The sequence below is a fragment of the Elaeis guineensis genome, chromosome 4 (assembly GCF_000442705.2).
Source record: "Elaeis guineensis isolate ETL-2024a chromosome 4, EG11, whole genome shotgun sequence".
In the NCBI taxonomy this organism is placed as follows: domain Eukaryota; kingdom Viridiplantae; phylum Streptophyta; class Magnoliopsida; order Arecales; family Arecaceae; genus Elaeis; species Elaeis guineensis.
The window spans coordinates 125,814,000-125,833,751 of NC_025996.2; positions in this window are offsets into that span (position 1 = coordinate 125,814,000).

A 19,752-nucleotide genomic window follows, 5' to 3' on the forward strand; every position below is an offset into this window, starting at 1 on the left:
ATCCACAAGATTTGAGCACAACAACTTTCGACTGCAATGTATTCGGCCTCGATCGTAGACAGTACTACCGAATTTTGTTTCTTGCTAAACCAAGAGATTAGGTTAACTCCAAAAAATTGGCAAGTTTCACTAGTACTTTTTCTATCTAATTTACATCCAGCAAAATCGACATATGAATATCCTATTAAGTCAATTAGTGAGTCTTTAGAATACCATAATCCTAGAGTTTGTATACCATTTAAATATCTAAGGATTCTTTTAACTGCATTCAAGTATGATTCTTTTGGGTTTGATTGAAAACGAGCACACAGGCAACACTAAACATAATATCAGGTCTACTAGCAGTTAAATATAATAGAGAATCAATCATGCCTTTATAAAATTTTAAGTCTACATTTTTACCTTCTTCATCCTTGTCAAGCTTACATGATGGGCTCATGGGTGTGTCAATCGGTTTGGAGTTCTCCATTCCAAATCTTTTGAGTAATTCTCTTGTGTACTTGCTTTGGGTGATGGAGATTCCTTCCTTTGTTTATTTAATTTGAAGTCCTAGGAAGAATGTAAGTTTTTCCATCATGCTCATCTCGAACTCTCCCTGCATGAGCTTTGCAAAATCTTGACAAAGAGTTTCATTAGTAGACCCAAAAATAATATCATCGATATATATTTGTATCATTAATAGATCATCTTGACTTCTTTTAAAAATTATTATTGAGTAGAAATTTGCTTAACCTTTCATACCAAGCCCTGGGTGCTTGTTTCAAACCATATAGAGCTTTATTTAATTTAAAAACATGATTAGAAAAAGCATGATTTTCAAAACCTGGAGATTGTTCTACATAAACTTCTTCAGCAATATATCTATTTAAAAAGGCACTTTTGACATCTATTTAGAATAATTTAAATTTCGTAAAGCAAGCATATGCAAGCAGAAGTCTTATTGCCTCTAATCTAGCAACAGGTGCAAAAGTCTCATCAAAATCAATTCCTTCTTCTTGATTATAACCTTTTGCAACCAATCTTACTTTATTTCTTATTACATTTCCATGTTCATCCAATTTATTCCTATATACCCATTTTGTGCCAATTATTGAATAGTTTTTAGGTCTTGATACTAAGGTCCATACATTATTTCTTTTAAATTGATTAAGTTCTTCTTGCATTGCATTAATCTAATTATAGTCTTTTTCAGCTTCGTCTATAGTTTTAGATTCAAGATGAGAGACAAAAACAAAATGATTGAGTGCATCTTTAAGTGAGGAATGAGTTCTTACACCATGTGTAGGATCACCAATGATTAGTTCCTTGGGGTGATTGTGATCATACCTCCATTCTTTGGATAGATTATTTGTACCTTGAGGTTGTTCTTGTCGTTCTTCACCTTCATCATCTTGTTTGTCTTCATGTTCTTCATCATCTTAAATTGTTGAATCTTTTAGATTGATCTCCTTTATCTCTTCTATAAGAGGATCTGCATCATCAAAATCTTCATTCTTCCTTGAAGGAAGATCGTTAGTTTCATCAAAGACAACATGAATTGACTCCTCTACTACTAAGGTTCTTTTGTTGAAAACTCTAAAGACTTTACTAGAAGAGGAGTAATCAAGAAAAATTGCTTCATCGGATTTTGCATCAAATTTTTTTAATCTTTCTTTACCATTATTTAACATAAAACATCGGCAACCAAAAATATGAAAATATGCAATGTTTGGTTTTCTTCCTTTCCAAAGCTCATAGGGAGTTTCTTTAAAATTTGTCTAATTAAAGCACGATTCAATATGTAACATGCCGTGTTAATAGCTTCCGCCCAAAAGTATCTTGGAAGGTTGCTTTCACATAGCATGGTACGGGCCATTTGTTCAAGGGTTCTATTTTTTCTTTCTACTACTCCATTTTGTTGGGGTGTCCTAGGTGCCGAAAAGTTGTGGCCTATTCCTTTTTCATCACAAAACTTTTCAAAATCTTGGTTTTCAAATTCGATTCCATGATCACTTTGAATATTTTGAATTGAAAAATCTTTCTTATTTGTGACTTTTCGATAAAATTTAGAGAAAACTTGAAAAGTTTCATCCTTGTGTGCCAAAAAAAAAACCCATGTAAAACAAGAGAAATCATCAATAATTACAAAACCATATCGTTTTCCTCCTAGACTAGTAGTTCTAATAGGTCCAAATAAATTCATGTGCAATAATTCTAATGGCTTAGTAGTTGAAACAATATTTTTAGATTTGAATGAAACTCTTGTTTGTTTACCTAGTTGGCATGCATCACAAATTCTATCCTTTTCAAAGTTTAATTTGGGTAAACCAATAACCAATTCTTTCTTAATGAGTTTTGAAAGTGAATGCATGCTAATATGTGCAAGCCTACGATGCCAAAGCCAACTAGTCTCATTAATCTTAGCATTCAAGGATACTAAGCATTGCATGTTTATTTTGGATAGATCATTTAAATCTATCATATAAACATTGCCATGTCTATGCCCAATAAATTTAATGCCTTCATTAACAGGACTAGTTACAATGCAAACAGAAGATTCAAAAATAACTTTATATCCTTTATCGTAAAATTGACTGATGCTTAATAAATTATGTTTTAAACCATCTACTAATAAAATATTTTCAATATACTTGGAGGGAGTGATACCAATGTTACCTATACCGATGATCTTTTCTTTGCCATTATCTCCAAAGGTGACCATCCCTCCATTTTTAGCATCAAGTGTGATGAATTGGGATTCATCACCAGTCATGTGTCTCGAGCATCCGCTATCAAGATACCATTTTCGGTTTGCTCCTTGGGATGCTAGACATACCTGCAAGCAAAAGTCAAGTTTTTACTTTAGGTACCCAAGCTTTCTTGGATCTTTTTTGGTTAGTCACAATGGCTCCTTTTGGAACCCATATTTTCTTTGCATTAGAATTTAAGAATCTGTTAGAGAGACAAGTGTATGACTTGTGACCTATTTTACCACATTTGAAGCAAGTAATGTTTAAAAACTTGTTATTTGAAGAGTTTACATAGATATTTTTTAGAAACTTTTATTTTTTTAAGGGGTTATAACCAAGACCAGCTTTATCATAAACAGCCTTTTGATTTTCAAGAATCATATTAAGTTTATTAGAACTTAAGGTGAATTTTTTAACTATTGATTTTAGCTTGGCAATTTCATTCTTTAAGTTCAGATTTTTTTGAAACAGGATAGATTTTTCAATTGAAATGCTCTCATTTTGTTTTAGTAAAGATTGATTCTTTGATTTTAACTCTTTGTTCTTTACCCCTAGCTTCTTTAGTTCATCAATGAAATCATAAAAAGCTTCATGAAGTTCTTCAAAGGTAAAGTCAATAGGAGTTGTAGAACTTACCTCATTTTTATATGCCATAAGGCACAAGTTGGATTGTTCATTTGAGTCTTCTTCTTCAGAGCTTGACTCATCACTTCCACTCTAAGTAGCCATCATGGCCTTCTTCTTGTACTTCTTGGGATCCTTCTTCAGTTGTGGGCATTCAGACTTAAAGTGTCTCAGTTTTTTGCATTCGTAGCAAATAAGGGGTTGGTCTTTATCATTTTCTTTGCTATGTTCTCCTTTTGTGGGTGGCCTCTTCCTCATTCCTTATTTCTTTTTCCTCAAAAATTTCTTAAACCATCTAGTAATGAGAGCTATTTCTTCATCCTGCTCTTCATTTTCCGTATCATCAGTTTCTTCATCAAGTTGAGCCGTAGATTTGAGGATGATTGTCCTCTTCTTTTTGACTTCTTCTTCTTGATGTTGTTTCATGCTCAACTCATGTGTCATCAGTGATCCTAGAAGCTCTTTCAAGGATAGAATGTTCAGATCCTTGGCTTCTTGGATAGCAGTTATTTTGACTTTCCAAGTTCTTGATAAGGATCAAGAATCTTTCTTACGAGATCACTGTTAGAATAAGACTTACCAAGACTTTTCAGATCATTTATAATATCAGTAAAATGAGTAAATATTTCAGTTATAGATTCATCATGCTTCATTTTAAAAAGTTTATATTTATGCACGAGCATATTAATTTTGGATTCTTTCACTTGATTAGTTCCTTCATGAGTTACTTCTAATCTATCCCATATTTTCTTAGCAGACATGCATGTTGAAATATGATTGAATTCATTAGCATCTAGGGCACAATACAAGACATTCATGGCTTTAGCATTTAGTTGAGCCATTTTCTTATCAACCTCATCCCATTCTTTTTCAGATTTGGTTGATTCCATACCATCAATAATTTTAGTGGGTGTGTGTGGTCCGTTTACTATGATACTCCACATATCATAGTCAAGTGCTTGAATGAAGATTTTCATCCGAGCTTTCCAATACGTATAGTTTGACCCATTGAAAAGTGGAGGTCGGTTAGTGGACTGCCTCTCGGCTAGAGAAGTGTCAACTTGAGTTGCCATAGATCTTTAGCTCTTTGATTGGTTAAATCAAAGTAGGGCTAGAGCACCAGGCTCTGATACCACTTGTTGTCCAACTATGCAACCCAAAAAGGGGGGGTGAATTGGGTTTCTAAAAATTTGAACTTAACTTACAACTATGAAGATTATTTGACAATGAGCAAGATAAGTATAGAGAGTATAATTTATGCAAGGATAATAGTTGGATGCTAGAATACAAGAGAATGAAGAAGTTTGAAAGGAGAGCAATTAAGCACAACACAAACAAGAAGATTTATAGTGGTTTGGTGCCAACCTTACACCTACATCCACTCCCCAAGCTCCTACTTGAGAATTTCAATCCACTAAACTGTATTCAACCTGAATACACACGTCGGAACCTCTGACTCTAGCTATCCCAAGCTAGACCACTTATTTTTCGGGTACAAGCCAACCCAATACAATCCGATTCAAGGTTCGAATCAATCTTCCCACGTTTTGAAACTTTTCCAAAACAAAAATAATAACTCAAAAAGAGTATTACAGTTAATTGCACAGAAATACAGATGAAGCTCCTTTAATGAGCGAATAAAGCTTTAAATACACTTTACATAATTTGAAGGAAGCTCTTTCTGATTTTCTCAAGGTGGTTGGAGACTTGAATGAGCTCTTGAGGAGTTGGTGAATTTGAATTAAAAGCTTCTTGAACTCTTTAAGTGGGCTCTTGTTTTGAGGTTGACAAGAAAGCTTGAAGAACCTTTTTCAAATCTCTCTCTCTATATCTTTGATTCCCCCTTTAAGTCCCTTTATATAACTTCAATTAATGGTGGAGAGTAATCTGGGCTGAAATAGAGCCGTTAGAGCACATTAAATGAGCATTAAATACAGTTGAAACGGGTTAAAAACTAGCCGTTGCAGAATTTTTCCATCACAGGAGTCGATTCATAGGGTCGATTTATGCTCATGGGTCGACTCATGGGGTCGACCTCTGTGGAACAGAACAGAAAATGATCGTTCTGTAAATTTGGCCTGCGAAGCAGTAGAGGTCGACTCATAGGGTCGACTCATACCAAGGGGTCGACCCATAGGATCGACTCACAGAGTGTGCCAGCCAACATTTTCGCGTGCCATTCAGTTCTTTAAGCCATGAGTCGACTCATGGGGTCGACTCAAAAATAAAAACCTGATTTTCTTCCAAAATACACTTCAAAAAATGTTGAAATTTTCTCCAATAGATTGCACGTCTTTTATTTTTGCTCTTGAGGCTTCTGAATCAGGCCTTAACAAAATTATGATTTTGCCCCTGAAATGCAGTAAATCTTTTTTCAAACCAAAATTAATAGTAATCCCCTCAAATGATTTGTAATTATCAAAATCAATTCAAGGACCAACAGTAATGACACTCATTAAGAACAATATACTGAAACTCGAATACAAGTTTGATGATTCCTAAAGTTAAAACTGAAACTGATCTTCCATCTCCAACATTCAGGAATCTCTCGCCTTCTCCAAATCTCTTAGTGATTTGAAGACCCTGCAATGAATTGCAAATATGAATAGGGCTTCTAGTTTTCAATACCCAAGTAATTGTATCTATAAGAGAGAAGTTACAAGGTGTTATCACATAAGTATCTTGTCTAGAAATTGATTGCTTCTTCTTCTTCTTTGGCCTATTCAGGTTAAGGAAAGCGATATACTGAGGACTGAGGACAATTCCTTTTCCAGTGACCCTACTTCTTGCAAAAAAAGCACATTGCCTGATTTTGATTAGTCTTGAACTTGGATTTCTGAGACTGACTCCCAGCATCAGGCACCTTCTTATTCTTCTTCTTTTTCTCTTTCTTAAAAGGATGACGACTATCCGAAGAAGATCCTCCCACTAGATTCACTGTCTCCTTGTGGAGCTGATGATTTTTCTCAAAAGATTACAGTAATCCCAATAGACCGTGGTAGTTGACTATAGGTTTCGTCATTCTGAAATGACTGAGGAACGGTAGGTAGGACTTGAGAAGAGAGTTCAGGATCGCATCTTTCTCCAGTTGTTCATGCAAAGAGAAGTTGAGTTTGCTCAATTTTTCAATCTGCTCGAAAATACATGATCGGTAATAGATATACCCTCCCTCATTCGAGTATTGAAAACTGTCATGCCCCCGACCCGAGATTGTGAATCGAGAGTTATGGCAACCACCGCATACTCATAGAAAACTCTTCCCATAAGCATGCAAGGCATCTTATCATGCTATCCTAAAACAACAGTGGAATAATTAGATAATAATTTAAATCCAAAATATAACGATCTAAATTTTTTCTTTAATATCTCAATAAATTCAATAACGATTCATAGGCTTTACATCAAATTCAATAAGCCTTTCAACCTAAAATAAAAGTATGAAGATTCTACTTCCGATCACTCTTTCATTCATATCTTGTATCATCTTAATTCCTCAACATCTGTAAAAATAGTAAAATAGGAGGTAATAAGCTAGACAGCCCAATAAGCAATTACCACTTTTCAACAGATTTCATCAAGTATTTAAATAAATAATTATTTATAGAAAATAAGCATATAGAGTTCATTAATTCGAAATCAATTTCTAATTATGCAATATAATTCATGTTAAATTCATTTCTTTTTCGAAAATTCAAGTTTCTTTCGAGATTTCAATTTCTTTCGTTCTTCAATTCTTTTCGTCAACTATGAGCTATGACCATATTTTTTCTGTGGTAGGATCATAACACCGCGTATCTTCTTGCGGTGAGCTGCGAATCATCTAGCAGCAAAATCCTTCAGAACCGTTGGTCTCTCTGGCGGTTTGTCGCTGGTCTCTCTGACGATGTAAACTCTCAGGATAAATCAATTACCAATGTATATGCCCCCATTGATGGGGTCCTTTACATAGTCAGGTTGTCAATTCATATTGTTCTTATATCAGAATTCTTCATAAATCATGTTTCATATTCTAATTTTGATAATAAAATATATAATCATGTAGTATCGAAATCAATCAATATAATGCATCATGAAATCAATATGTTCAATCATGCTTCATCATAACATTTCAAATAAGATATTTTTATAACAAAATACCATTCATCCAATTTATGCATCATTTCACAAATTATGTCAGAAAAATACATTATAATTTATCAATAAATCTAGAAAAAGTGAAACATTACTTACCTTGAACGCATTCCAATAAACCCACATAATTCAATAAATTTTCTTCCAAAAATTTTATTCGTAGATCATATCGCGATATCCCATGATCAAACATCCACAATCCTATACAGAATCAATTTCAATAATTAGAAAGAATACGAATACCATATTTCAATAATTTAGATTGGGTCCGATCATCTAATTTCATCTAATCAAAATCTAATTAAGACCTAAACAATCCAAAGTTTGACTATCAGATCAAATCAGATAAGAAGTGATAGGATCGAGGTTTCTTCATCGATTTCATAAAATCAAGTGGAGAGAGAAAATCAGAGGAGAGAGAATTCATGAGGTACAATTCGAATTGATCAAATGACACAATCCAACATTATAATTGGTCCAATATCTCGAGTGGTGAAATCAACATGATCAAATCATGATTAAATCGAGATCATGGATAATTAAATTGATAAATATCGGATCTGATCAAGGTAAGTACCAGTACACTGCCCGACAACCATGGATCAGGGTTTTTTATTAGAATCAGATCAGGACTATTAAAAGAAATTTTTTCATTCACTAACCTTTTTAGAGAGAGAATCAATCAAGAGAGAGAATATTTTAAAGAGAGAAAATTTTAGAGAGAGAAAATTTTTAGAGAGAAAAAAACTCATCTTGAATTCTTCAGACAATATGATTCAACAAATCCGATCAATCAGATCAAATCATGCTGAAATTATCATATAGATAATTCAATAAAATCATAAAAAATAGAATCTTAAAAATATCTAATCTGATCAAAGTGGATTCGGTGTACTGTCCGGTGATCACAGATCAAAAATCCATCATTAGGATCATTTAAATTCATCGTCATTCTTCTCAAGATTCTAAAAAATCTTAGGAGAGAGAAATAACCTAGAGAGAAGAAGTAGAGAGAGAAAATAGAGAGAGAAAGTCCAATTTTAGAGAGAAAAAATACTAGTTCAAGCTGAAGGGAGAGAGGAAAGAGAGAGAAACTCTCTTTCTCATATTTTATTATTTATATCATTATTTATTAATTAATTTAATAATTTTTTTCTTTTTTTCTTCACGAAAGAGAGAGGAGAAAAAATTCTATTTATTATTATTATATTATTTTTCTTCTTCTTTTTCATCTCTCTATTTTTTTTTCTTTTTCTTTTTCCTTCTTATTTTTCTTTTCTTTTTTTTTCCTTCTTCTTTTTTCTTTTCTTTTTCTTTTTCCTTCTTCTTCCCACAGTTTCCTTGGGCCGAAACAGGAGACCTCACGATCCCCTCGATTTAGTCGGCCAGCCGACGGTCGATCAGCACGAGGCTGGCCGACGACAAAAGGGCGACGATAGGTGGCTCGGAGGGATCCAAACCGATGGTCAGTGGTGACCACCGGCGTCGAAAAAAAAGAAGAAAAATGGGCAAAATAGATATTTCTTTCATAACAAAATCCGGTGACTCCGATCGCCGACGAGCGTGCACACTGGCATGGGAAGAAAAAGAGAGAAGAGAGGAAGGAGGAGGAGGCTCACCTTCGACGCCGGTGAGGCTTTCCGATGAGAAATTGGACAGGCACAGGTCGGTCTTCCGTGATGGTTTTTCGATGATTGCCATCGATGGACTTCGAAATCTTCGGTGAGAGGCAGAGAGGGGGGTTCTCCTCCTTAAATAGAGTCGGAGGAGGGGGCTCTTTCTAACTCCGATTAGGAGCCGGTGAACGGAGGAAGAAGACTCCCTTCAGGAGTCTTCTCCTCTATTTTTCTTTCTTTTTTTTTTGTTTGGGCTGTGGGCTGATTCTAGGCCCAATTGGGCCGGGTGATCACATTCTTCTCCTCTAAAAGAAATTTCGTCCTCAAAATTTTTTTTTGCTTGAGTCTTCATAGTTTTTTACTTGAATCTCATCCATCAATATTTTAATAGTCTGATTCTTGATATAAATTTATTCTTAAATTATTTCATAAGAAAAATATCAATACATCAAATATTGATCTGAAATTGAACCATTCATTTTTTTATTTATCAAGACCAATATCTCAAAAATTTTTTAATATTTCAAGATTTCAAAATTATGATCTCATTTCCTATAAAAATTAATGTTCAATATCTCATGACTCAAATTAAAATCAAATCTATCTCTTGTAAATAGAAAAAAAATCAGTATCTTAATTCCTGAATAAGAATTTTATTTTTTATCATCATTTATTTATTTTTTATTTTTTTAAAATATTAACCACTCTTAATTTTAACCCATCATAAGATAGAAAAATATACTTCTATGAATCATATGATGACATCCCAATCAATCAAAATTTAAAAATATTTTTTCTTATTCATACTTTCAAAGGTTGAAGATTTATCATTTCAATCTCATTCTCAAGCTTTTGATATTTTAATTTTCGATGCAACTTCATCATTTAATCATTTCATAAAGAAAAGATCAATATCATCGATATTGATTAGAATCAATATCACTATTTCTAGTCATCAAAATTTTCTTACTCAAACCCTCAAACTCTTAAATATTCTAATTCTTGAAGCAAATTTTGTCATTAAATCATTACATAATAAAAATTAATAACTCAAAAATTGATCTAAATCAAAACTATTTTTTTTCTTATAATCAAAATCAATATCTCTATTCTAAGTATATCAATTTGCTTTATCTAAATATTAATTAGTCTTAATTAATCGATTCATTATCAAATTAAATTATAAATAACTCCAATCCATCTTTTGTAGAACAATCGTCAATATCAATAGATAACCTCAATCTTTTTTATTTAGTCAGAGAAATAATAATGATCAAAAGAGTCCAAACTTTAAATTTTATTATATCCTGGAGATAAATATTTGAGTATAATAATCTAAGATCGAAATCATTATTCGATAAACAATCTCAAATTCTTCCTAATAAATAGAGAATTATAAAATTTAATTCTAGGATAGAGAAAATTTATCTCTAAATATTCTAAATCAAAAATCAAAAATCAAGGATCCACTCATCCTAGAATTAGGATGCTAAATATTTTTTTTTTAGCATAGTAGGTGGAAGCATTACTTTTAAAAATCATATTAGGATATCTAAAATAATTTAAAATTTTAAAATATTATTCTTTCTAATATCAATAAATTTTTTGTATCAAACCATATCATCTATCATAATTCTTTAACTCAAAGGGTCAACATTCCTAACTTACTCAAAGTAATTCAGATTACCATGCTTCCGCTGCGCACTCTGATCTAACAATCAAAATTTCTTAGCTTCACCAAAAAAATTTTGATCAAATTATTTCATTACCTTATCAATAGAAAAGATCTAAAATTTTAAATTTCAATTGAAGTCAAAGATTAACTTTTGATTCTCATTCATACTTCTACTGGTATACAATAATCTTGATTAACCTTTAAGTCCAATATCATATTTAAACCATCATATAGATTTACTATAATCAATATGAATCAAATCTTAATTCTCATATCAATTCAATTCGATAATTTTTAAATAAAAAATCCTTATAAGTCAAATTAATGAAGAAAAAATCCTTCGATGCTCCATCAAATTTGGACATAATTAGAATATATAAGAATTTCAAATCATTATTTTTTTTTCTAAAATTTCTATCATCAGGATCTTCAATATCTATCAAATATCCTTTCATAATAATCATACAAGCTTTAAAAAATCAAATCTTTATTTAATAGTAGATTCAATTAGGGACCTCGTTAACAAAAGCAAAAGAACTCCATATCAATTTCTAAATCCAAAATTTTTAAATTGTAAATTCACATGGATCCCTTAATCTGAAATAAATATAAATTAGATCTTTTATCTTAATCTGAAGATATCAATTTTTCATTAACAACCTCAACAATAATATTAGAAAATCTCTTGATCAACTTAGATATAAAATCTTTAAATTAAAATTTCATACACATCATGTAGTCTCCAAGAGACATAATAAGATCTATTATCTAGATCTAAGGATGATGATTAAAGATTCCAGTATAATGAATATTCTACAACCTCATAATCGATTTCATCAATAAGAAATAGATTTCTTTGTAATATCCTCAAATATACATTCATCCTAATATGTCATTTTATATATGATCCACGTACCAAGTTTAATTTTGATAAATATTTCAATCAAGCATCATAAAAGATTTTTTTTAGTCCATCCTGGAATAATATTTTATCATCAAATCTTTATCTTGCCAATAATAGTCAACTTCTCAACTAAAAGTAATATCATAGTATTATTCTCACATCGAATTTGAACTTATGATTCACTTAAATAACCAATGATCAAATTAATAACCATAATGCACAATAAAATTTTATATCAATCCTTTTGTGATTACTTTCGATTAAGATCTAACTAATCATATCATGATCTATAGATTATCCATCATATTTCAAACTCCATATGTCATAATCTCTTGCGATCCTTTTATACATAATCTTAATGTTTAATCAAAATTTATAAATATTTCTCCCACTACAATCATCAAAGATCTACACTATCATGTCCCTAGTGTCTATCCACTTACACCCATTCTATGTCTGATTCTATGTTTCATAATTTATCTACTTATGCTCTGATACCATATTAATTGTCACACCCCCGATCCGAGATTGTGAATTGAGGGTCATGGCAACCGCCGCATACTCATAAAAAACTCTTCCCATAAGCATGCAAGGCATCTTATCATGCTATCCTAAAACAACAGCGAAATAATTAGACAATAATTTAAATCCAAAATATAACGATCTAAATTTCTTCTTTAATATCTCAATAGATTCAATAACGATTCATAGGCTTTACATCAAATTCAATAAGCCTTTCAACCTAAAATAAAAGTATGAAGATTCTATTTCTGATCACTCTTTCATTCATATCTTGTATCATCTTAATTTCTCAACATCTATAAAAATAGTAAAATAGGAGGTAATGAGCTAGACAGCCCAGTAAGCAATGATCACTTTTCAACAGATTTCATCAGATATTTAAATAAATAATTATTTATAAAAAATAAGCATATAGAGTTTATTAATTTGAAATTAATTTCCAATTATGCAATATAATTCACGTCAAATTCATTTCTTTTTCAAAAATTCAAGTTTTTTTCGAGATTTCAATTTCTTTCGTTCTTCAATTCTTTTCATCAACCATGAGCTATGACCACATTTTTTCTATGGCAGGGTCATAACACCGAGTATCTTCTTGCGGTGAGCTGCGAATCATCTAGCAGCAAAGTCCTTCGAAACTGCTGGTCTCTCTGACGGTTTGTCGCTGGTCTCTCTGATGACGTAAACCCTCAGGATAAATCAATTGCCAACGTATATGCCCCCATTGGCGGGGTCCTTTACATAGTCAGGTTGTCAATTCATATTATTCTTATATCAGAATTCTTCATAAATCATGTTTCATATTCTAATTTTGATAATAAAATATATAATCATGTAGTATCGAAATCAATCAATATAATGCATCATGAAATCAATATGTTCAATCATGCTTCATCATAACATTTCAAATAAGATATTTTCATAATAAAATACTATTCATCCAATTCATACATCGTTTCATAAATCATATCAGAAAAATATATTATAATTTGCCGATAAATCTAGAAAAAGTGAAACATTACTTACCTCGAACGTATTTCAATAAACACACATAATTCTATAAATTTTTTTTCAAAAATTCTGTTCGTAGATCATATCACGATATCCCATGATCAAATATCCACAATCCTATATAGAATCAATTTCAATAATTAGAAAGAATACAAATACCATATTTCAACGGTTTAGATTGGGTCCGATCATCTAATTTCATCTAATCAAAATCTAATTAAGACCTAAACGATCCAAAGTTTGACTATCAGATCAAATCGGATAAGAAGTGATAGGACCAAGGTTTCTTCATCGATTTCATAAAATCAAGTGGAGAGAGAACATCAGAGGAGAGAAAATTTATGAGGTACAATTCGAATTGATCAGGTGACACAATCCAACATTATGATTGATCCAATATCTCGAGTGATGAAATCAACATGATCAAATCATAATTAAATCGAGATCACGGATAATTAAATTGATAAATATCGGATCTGATCAAGGTAAGTACCAGTACACTGCCCGACAACATAGATTAGGATTCTTCATTAGAATCAGATCAGGACTATTAAAAGAAATTTTTTCATTCACTAACCTTTTTAAAGAGAGAATCAATCAAGAGAGAGAATATTTTAGAGAGAGAAAATTTTAGAGAGAGAAAATTTTTAGAGAGGAAAAAACTCATCTTGGATTCTTCAGGCAATATGATTCAACAAATCCAATCGATCAGATCAAATCATGCTAAAATTATTATATTGATAATTCAATAAAATCATGAAAAATAGAATCTTAAAAATACCTAATCTGATCAAAGTGAATGTTGGTGTACCGTCCGGTGATCATAGATCAAAAATTCATCATTAGGATCATTTAAATTCATCATCATTCTTCTCAAGATTCTAAAAAAATTTTAGGAGAGAGAAATAATCTAGAGAGAGAAAGTAGAGAGAAAAAAATCTAATTCTAGAGATAGAAAATACTAGTTCAAGCTGAAGGGAGAGAGGAAAGAGAGAGAAACTCTCTTTCTCATATTTTTTTATTTATATCATTATTTATTAATTAATTTAATAATTTTTTTTCTCTTTTTTTTCTTCACGGAAGAGAGAGGAGAGAAAATCTTATTTATTATTATTATATTATTTTTCTTCTTCTTTTTCTTCTCTCTTTTTTTTTCTTTTTCTTTTTCCTTCTTCTTTTTCTTTTCTTTTTTTTTTTCCTTCTTCTTTTTTCTTTTCTTTTTCTTTTTCCTTCTTCTTCCCACGGTTTCCTTTGGGCCGAAATAGGGGACCTCACGATCCCCTCAATTTAGTCGGCTAGCCAGCGGTCGATCAGCATGAGGCTGGCTGGCGATAAAAGGGCGACGACGGGCGACTCGGAGGGATCCAAACCGGTGGTCGGCGGTGACCACCGACGTCAAAAAAATCGAAGAAAAATGGGCAAAATAGATATTTCTTCTGCAACAAAATCCGACGACTCCAATCACCGGCGAGCATGCACACCAGCACGGGAAGGAAAGGAGAGAAGAGAGGAAGGAGGAGGAGGCTCATCTTCGACGTCGGTAAAGCTTTCCGACGAGAAATTGGACGAGCACAGGTCGGTCTTCCGCGATGGTTTTCCGATGATTGCCGCCGATGGACTTTGGAATCTCTGGTGAGAGGGAGAGAGGAGGGTTCTCCTCCTTAAATAGAGCCGGAGGGGGGGCTCTTTTCGACTCCGATTGGGAGTCGGTGAATGGAGGAAGAAGACTCCCAAAGGGAGTCTTCTCCTCATTTTCCTTTTTTTTTTTGTTTGGGTTGTGGGCTGATTTTGAGCCCAATTGGGCTGGGTGATCATAAAAACAATGCAACTAATCTTGTGTCACTCAATGTCGTCAGGAGTACCAAAGAAATCCCTCAACACTTGAAGCATTTTCTCTGACTGAACTTCTTCAAACTTCTGGCTGAACTCGTCGTTCATGGAGGTCCTCATGATGCAATGAACTATGGTACAGTCATTAAGCCACTTCAAATAAGTATCTCAGACTGCTCCTCGAGCATTTGGAGTAGACTCCTCAGGTGCTGGATCTGTTATCACATAAAGGATCCACTCATACGTCAGGACAATCTTTAACTTTCGATACCAATTATCAAAATTCGATCCGGTAAGCTTCTCACTGTCCAACAATGATCGAAGTGACAAGTTTGAGGCCATATCTGCACACACAAAGAAAGAAGAAAGTCTAATTAGTATATGAATTTATTAATCCTAAAGACTTGAACTTTAGTCTAAAAGTCCTTCCACTATTTTATACGAATTGATAGCCACCTCCAATTCGAAGAATTACCTTAATTTCTTAGTGGGTACCAGAATCCACACAGACTACATATAGATCCGAAGATGACTCGGTCAACCCATATGCACCTATGGGTAGGTTCTCAACCAATTAGTTCTCTAAACAACTTCTAGTATTTAATTTAACCCCAGATTTTTTTTCAGTAGGTGATGGGCCTCTACAAAAGTTTCGGTTAGGTCAAACCATTAACATGAACCTACTCAGTGATTTTATCTAATGAGTGATCAGGTCCGAAAATGGCTCGATCAATCCAACCATCATCTGATAATTTATTAGAGTCATCATATGATGAATGATAATTCCATCATTCAGAGAGAATATCAGATGGATGGTGCCTGCAATATCAATAAAAAATAATGGACCCATTATCACTCACCTTAACGGGAGGCTATGATCTACTTATCACAATAACCAACTTATTTTAAGGACCTAATAATTTAGAGAATTTAATCAATTTAAAGAAGAGAGAAGAGAGAAGAGAAGAAAAGATCAATTAGTAGATCATAATCCTCCCATTGACTTCACCAAGTCACTAAATCGGGTTAGGTCATGTTGATTAAACTAGCACCTAGATCAGTCACACAGATCAACCTTAGTGGTATGGGCTAACTTGAATCACTTAGCGATCTAATCAAAATCTAGTTCATCAAATTGGTCAGATAAGTGAGATCGATGGGAGGATCTGCTAAGCTTACCTTAGACATCATTGAAATGATCAGATAAAATGCTTTCAATTAAAAACCACCGATCGAAATGCCAAAGTTACTTTAGACACCAATTGATTAACTAGTTTCAATTTGACCAATCTAATGATTCAGATTCAACCATTTAGCCACAATCCAGATTCATTTGGTCTAATCAAAGACATGGACTTGACCATCTACAACTATTGTACTAGAGAAATTTTGATTAATCTAATTCAATATTTGGTTAGACTTAATCAATTTCTCTACATGGTCAATTAATTCTTTGATTCTAATCTTAGGTCTAATCCAATTAAAGAGAAGAACCTGATTTGAGCTAACCCATGCCCCATATTTTATGCAATGTCATTAGATCTAAATCATAATTCTAGATCTAATTAGCCTGATACTTAATTCTCAATTAAATTTTGCATCAACATGGTTAAGGTTTCGAAAATAATTTTTCATATAAATTTTTTACATCAAGTCATAAATTTTTTTAGATCAAATCTAAATTTTTTATGATTTTAGATCAAAATAATTTTAACTAAACAAGATTAGATGTAACTAACTATCTTCATAACTTGCATCACATACAACAACACCTAGGGTTTCAAGATCTAGGATTTTGCAAGAAAATAAATTTTTCTTTTCACTTTCTTTTTCATGAACCTCACAGTGGCACCCCTACATGTCATGAAGAGCACCCCATTAAATAAAAATAGAGGGTCATGAAATCCTACTTGTTCCTATGATCGGACGGCTTGGTGATTATCCAATCCGAGTACTTTACTACTCAGAACATCTAATCTAAGTATATAATAATTAGATATAAAAATAAACTAATTTAGATCTAATCTAAATCATAAATAAGTAGATATAACAATAAAAAATCAGATCTAAAGTCATATTAATTCATATCAAAATAATCTGGCTCTGATACCAGTTGAAAAAAATTTACGATAGTGCAGTACATAAAATTAAAAAAAATTTACAGCAGAAATAATAGATTAATTAATTTAATCCTAATCATATGTATAAAATCTAATCTTAGACTATCATATTAGGATCTTTGATATGAAAAATATGTGCTTTAGATCTAAAAATAAAAATCACATCGATCTCATCGATGCTGAAATTCTAGATCTAACTATTAGATCTACCATAGGAATCAAAATAAGTTAGAGATCGTTATCAAATAAATTTTAATCTTGATCTCCTCTAATTTAATGATTGGAGAGGGTATTCTTTAGGTTGTTTGTAGCCATACAAAGTCATCTAGCCTCTATAAGAAAATTCACGTGAAGACTGGCACGGATTAGGGGCTCGGAGATGCTAGTCTGCGAATAACTTCGATAGGTGACCTCTTCATTCTTCTACAAGTACCTTGGACACTCCAAAGTAATAGAAGATTTGGAGGAGAAAGAGAGAAGGAGGAGAAAAGGCTCTGAAAATAAAAAATCTACAAGAGAATTGATCATGGGACGTCCAAGAGAGGGGTCCCTTTTTTATAGACTAGGAATTAGGACTTTCCAAGAAAAGATGCCATGAATCAACACCAAAACTCTTTTTTGGTATCTCCAAAAATTTTAAAAAAATTATTAAGATGTGGAGAAAAAATTTAAAGTCTCACATGCTAAAGGATTCCTTAATAAAAATAAGAAAAAAAATAATATGACTCCAATAATATACCATATATGAAAAATTTCTTTCCTAGTCGACATCTTATCTCTAATTCAGATCGTATTTGAATTAGGCAAAAGATAATATTATGACTCATCAGCTATAGCCGACCACCCTTATTAGATTCTCTCTCATAACACCAAAAATCATAACCCAAATCAAATTAGGCATGGAGAAATTGACATGGATCCAGATATGGTGCAAAAGATAAGAGTAGAGTCCTAGTCTGACTTGGACTCTTCATTTCTAATTCAATTCTAATCCAAATCAAATTTAGATTGAAACCACTGACAGAAATGAATCTAATCTAATTAGAAATCTAAATATTTCATCAAATTTCTAACCCAATTAGGAATTAGCCAAGTTTAAATCCTGATCGAATCAAGATCAAAATTTTTTTATAATCGGGTTTGATCATATCAATCCCAATCTGAGTCGAACTGAATCTAATTTAATTAGACTTGTTTCAAAGCTCTTTACTTAATTAAATTGAGTCAATTAATAATCTAATTATTAATTAATTTTTTATAAATGATAGAGTTTCAATCCCAGTGGGACTCTCCCATAGAGTCATAGTCCAAGTAGGACTCTTCACTAGAGTTATAATCCCATTAGACTTTTCAGCTATCAGATCTGATCAAATTTTCTAATATGTGTGATCCCATAGGTTCGAACCTAAGTCGGTAGTATAGGAACAACTTTCTATACCAATCGATGTAACCATCTAGCAATGATGATCCAACGATCGAATGGGTTGAAGTGTTGCAAAGCAACCTTCTAGAATCTACTGACGTATGGTTACCGTATAATTCATCTTTTTGACCCAAACAAGATGACTTAGGATTTAACTATCAACCTTAATTAAGTCGACCATATTATATTTCAACTTTTCAAATCCATCTCATGGATTATCCTGATCAAGATTTTGCTAAATTGAAATACACTGATGCATATCTCCTACCAATTCAGAGGAATCAATTTCATTTTGACTTACACACCGACTTGATAAGTACTTGACTACATCTAGTATCCTTCCATCACTAAGTTAGAAACTCAGATAGTCCTATACTAAAGTACAGTGAGTTGTTTACAAGTCACCATGATGGTCTCAGATCGGAGGGACACTTATACCCATATCCTTCACAAGCTATTCTTGACAGTAGAGTGCTAGGCACATGGTCACATTTGATGTGAATATACTCCTATATTCTATCTGTATGCTATAACAGTATCTCCATACTCTTTGATTAAGAGGACAACCAACTCATATAGCACACAACGACTTACACTTGATATCGCTATCGTCCTATTAATAGCGTAACGTTTGATCATGAATATTTTTAAAGACTTAACGATAAATCCTCCTTTGTCGATTAATAATAATTTTAAGGACTTCATTACAACACAGGAGTTCAAAGATGATCAATTTATAATAAAAATATCAAATAATTTTTATTAATAAAAATTTATATACAATTTACAAAATGAGCATAATCATCTAACGATTAGCTTTGAGACATATTTTCCAACATTCAAGGTGTTCCAACTTTTGATGCTTTGATGAATGAGTCATTCTCCATGTGTGCGGTATTTATGTGGATAATAAATGACTTTCCAGCTTATACCCTAATGTTAGGTTGGAGCATGAAAGATGAGCTAGCGTGCTTGATTTGTGAAAAAAAATATTCGGCCTAAAAGAGACACATCGGAGGAGCTTTAGCTTTATGGGGTATCGACATTTTTTTCATCAAAACTATCCATATAGAAGGAAAGCACGCTCCTTCGATAGTACTGTTGAAGAAGGTGAGGCACCTAGTTAGATGTCTAAGAGTGAGGTGTTGAGAGAGTTGGATGGTCTCA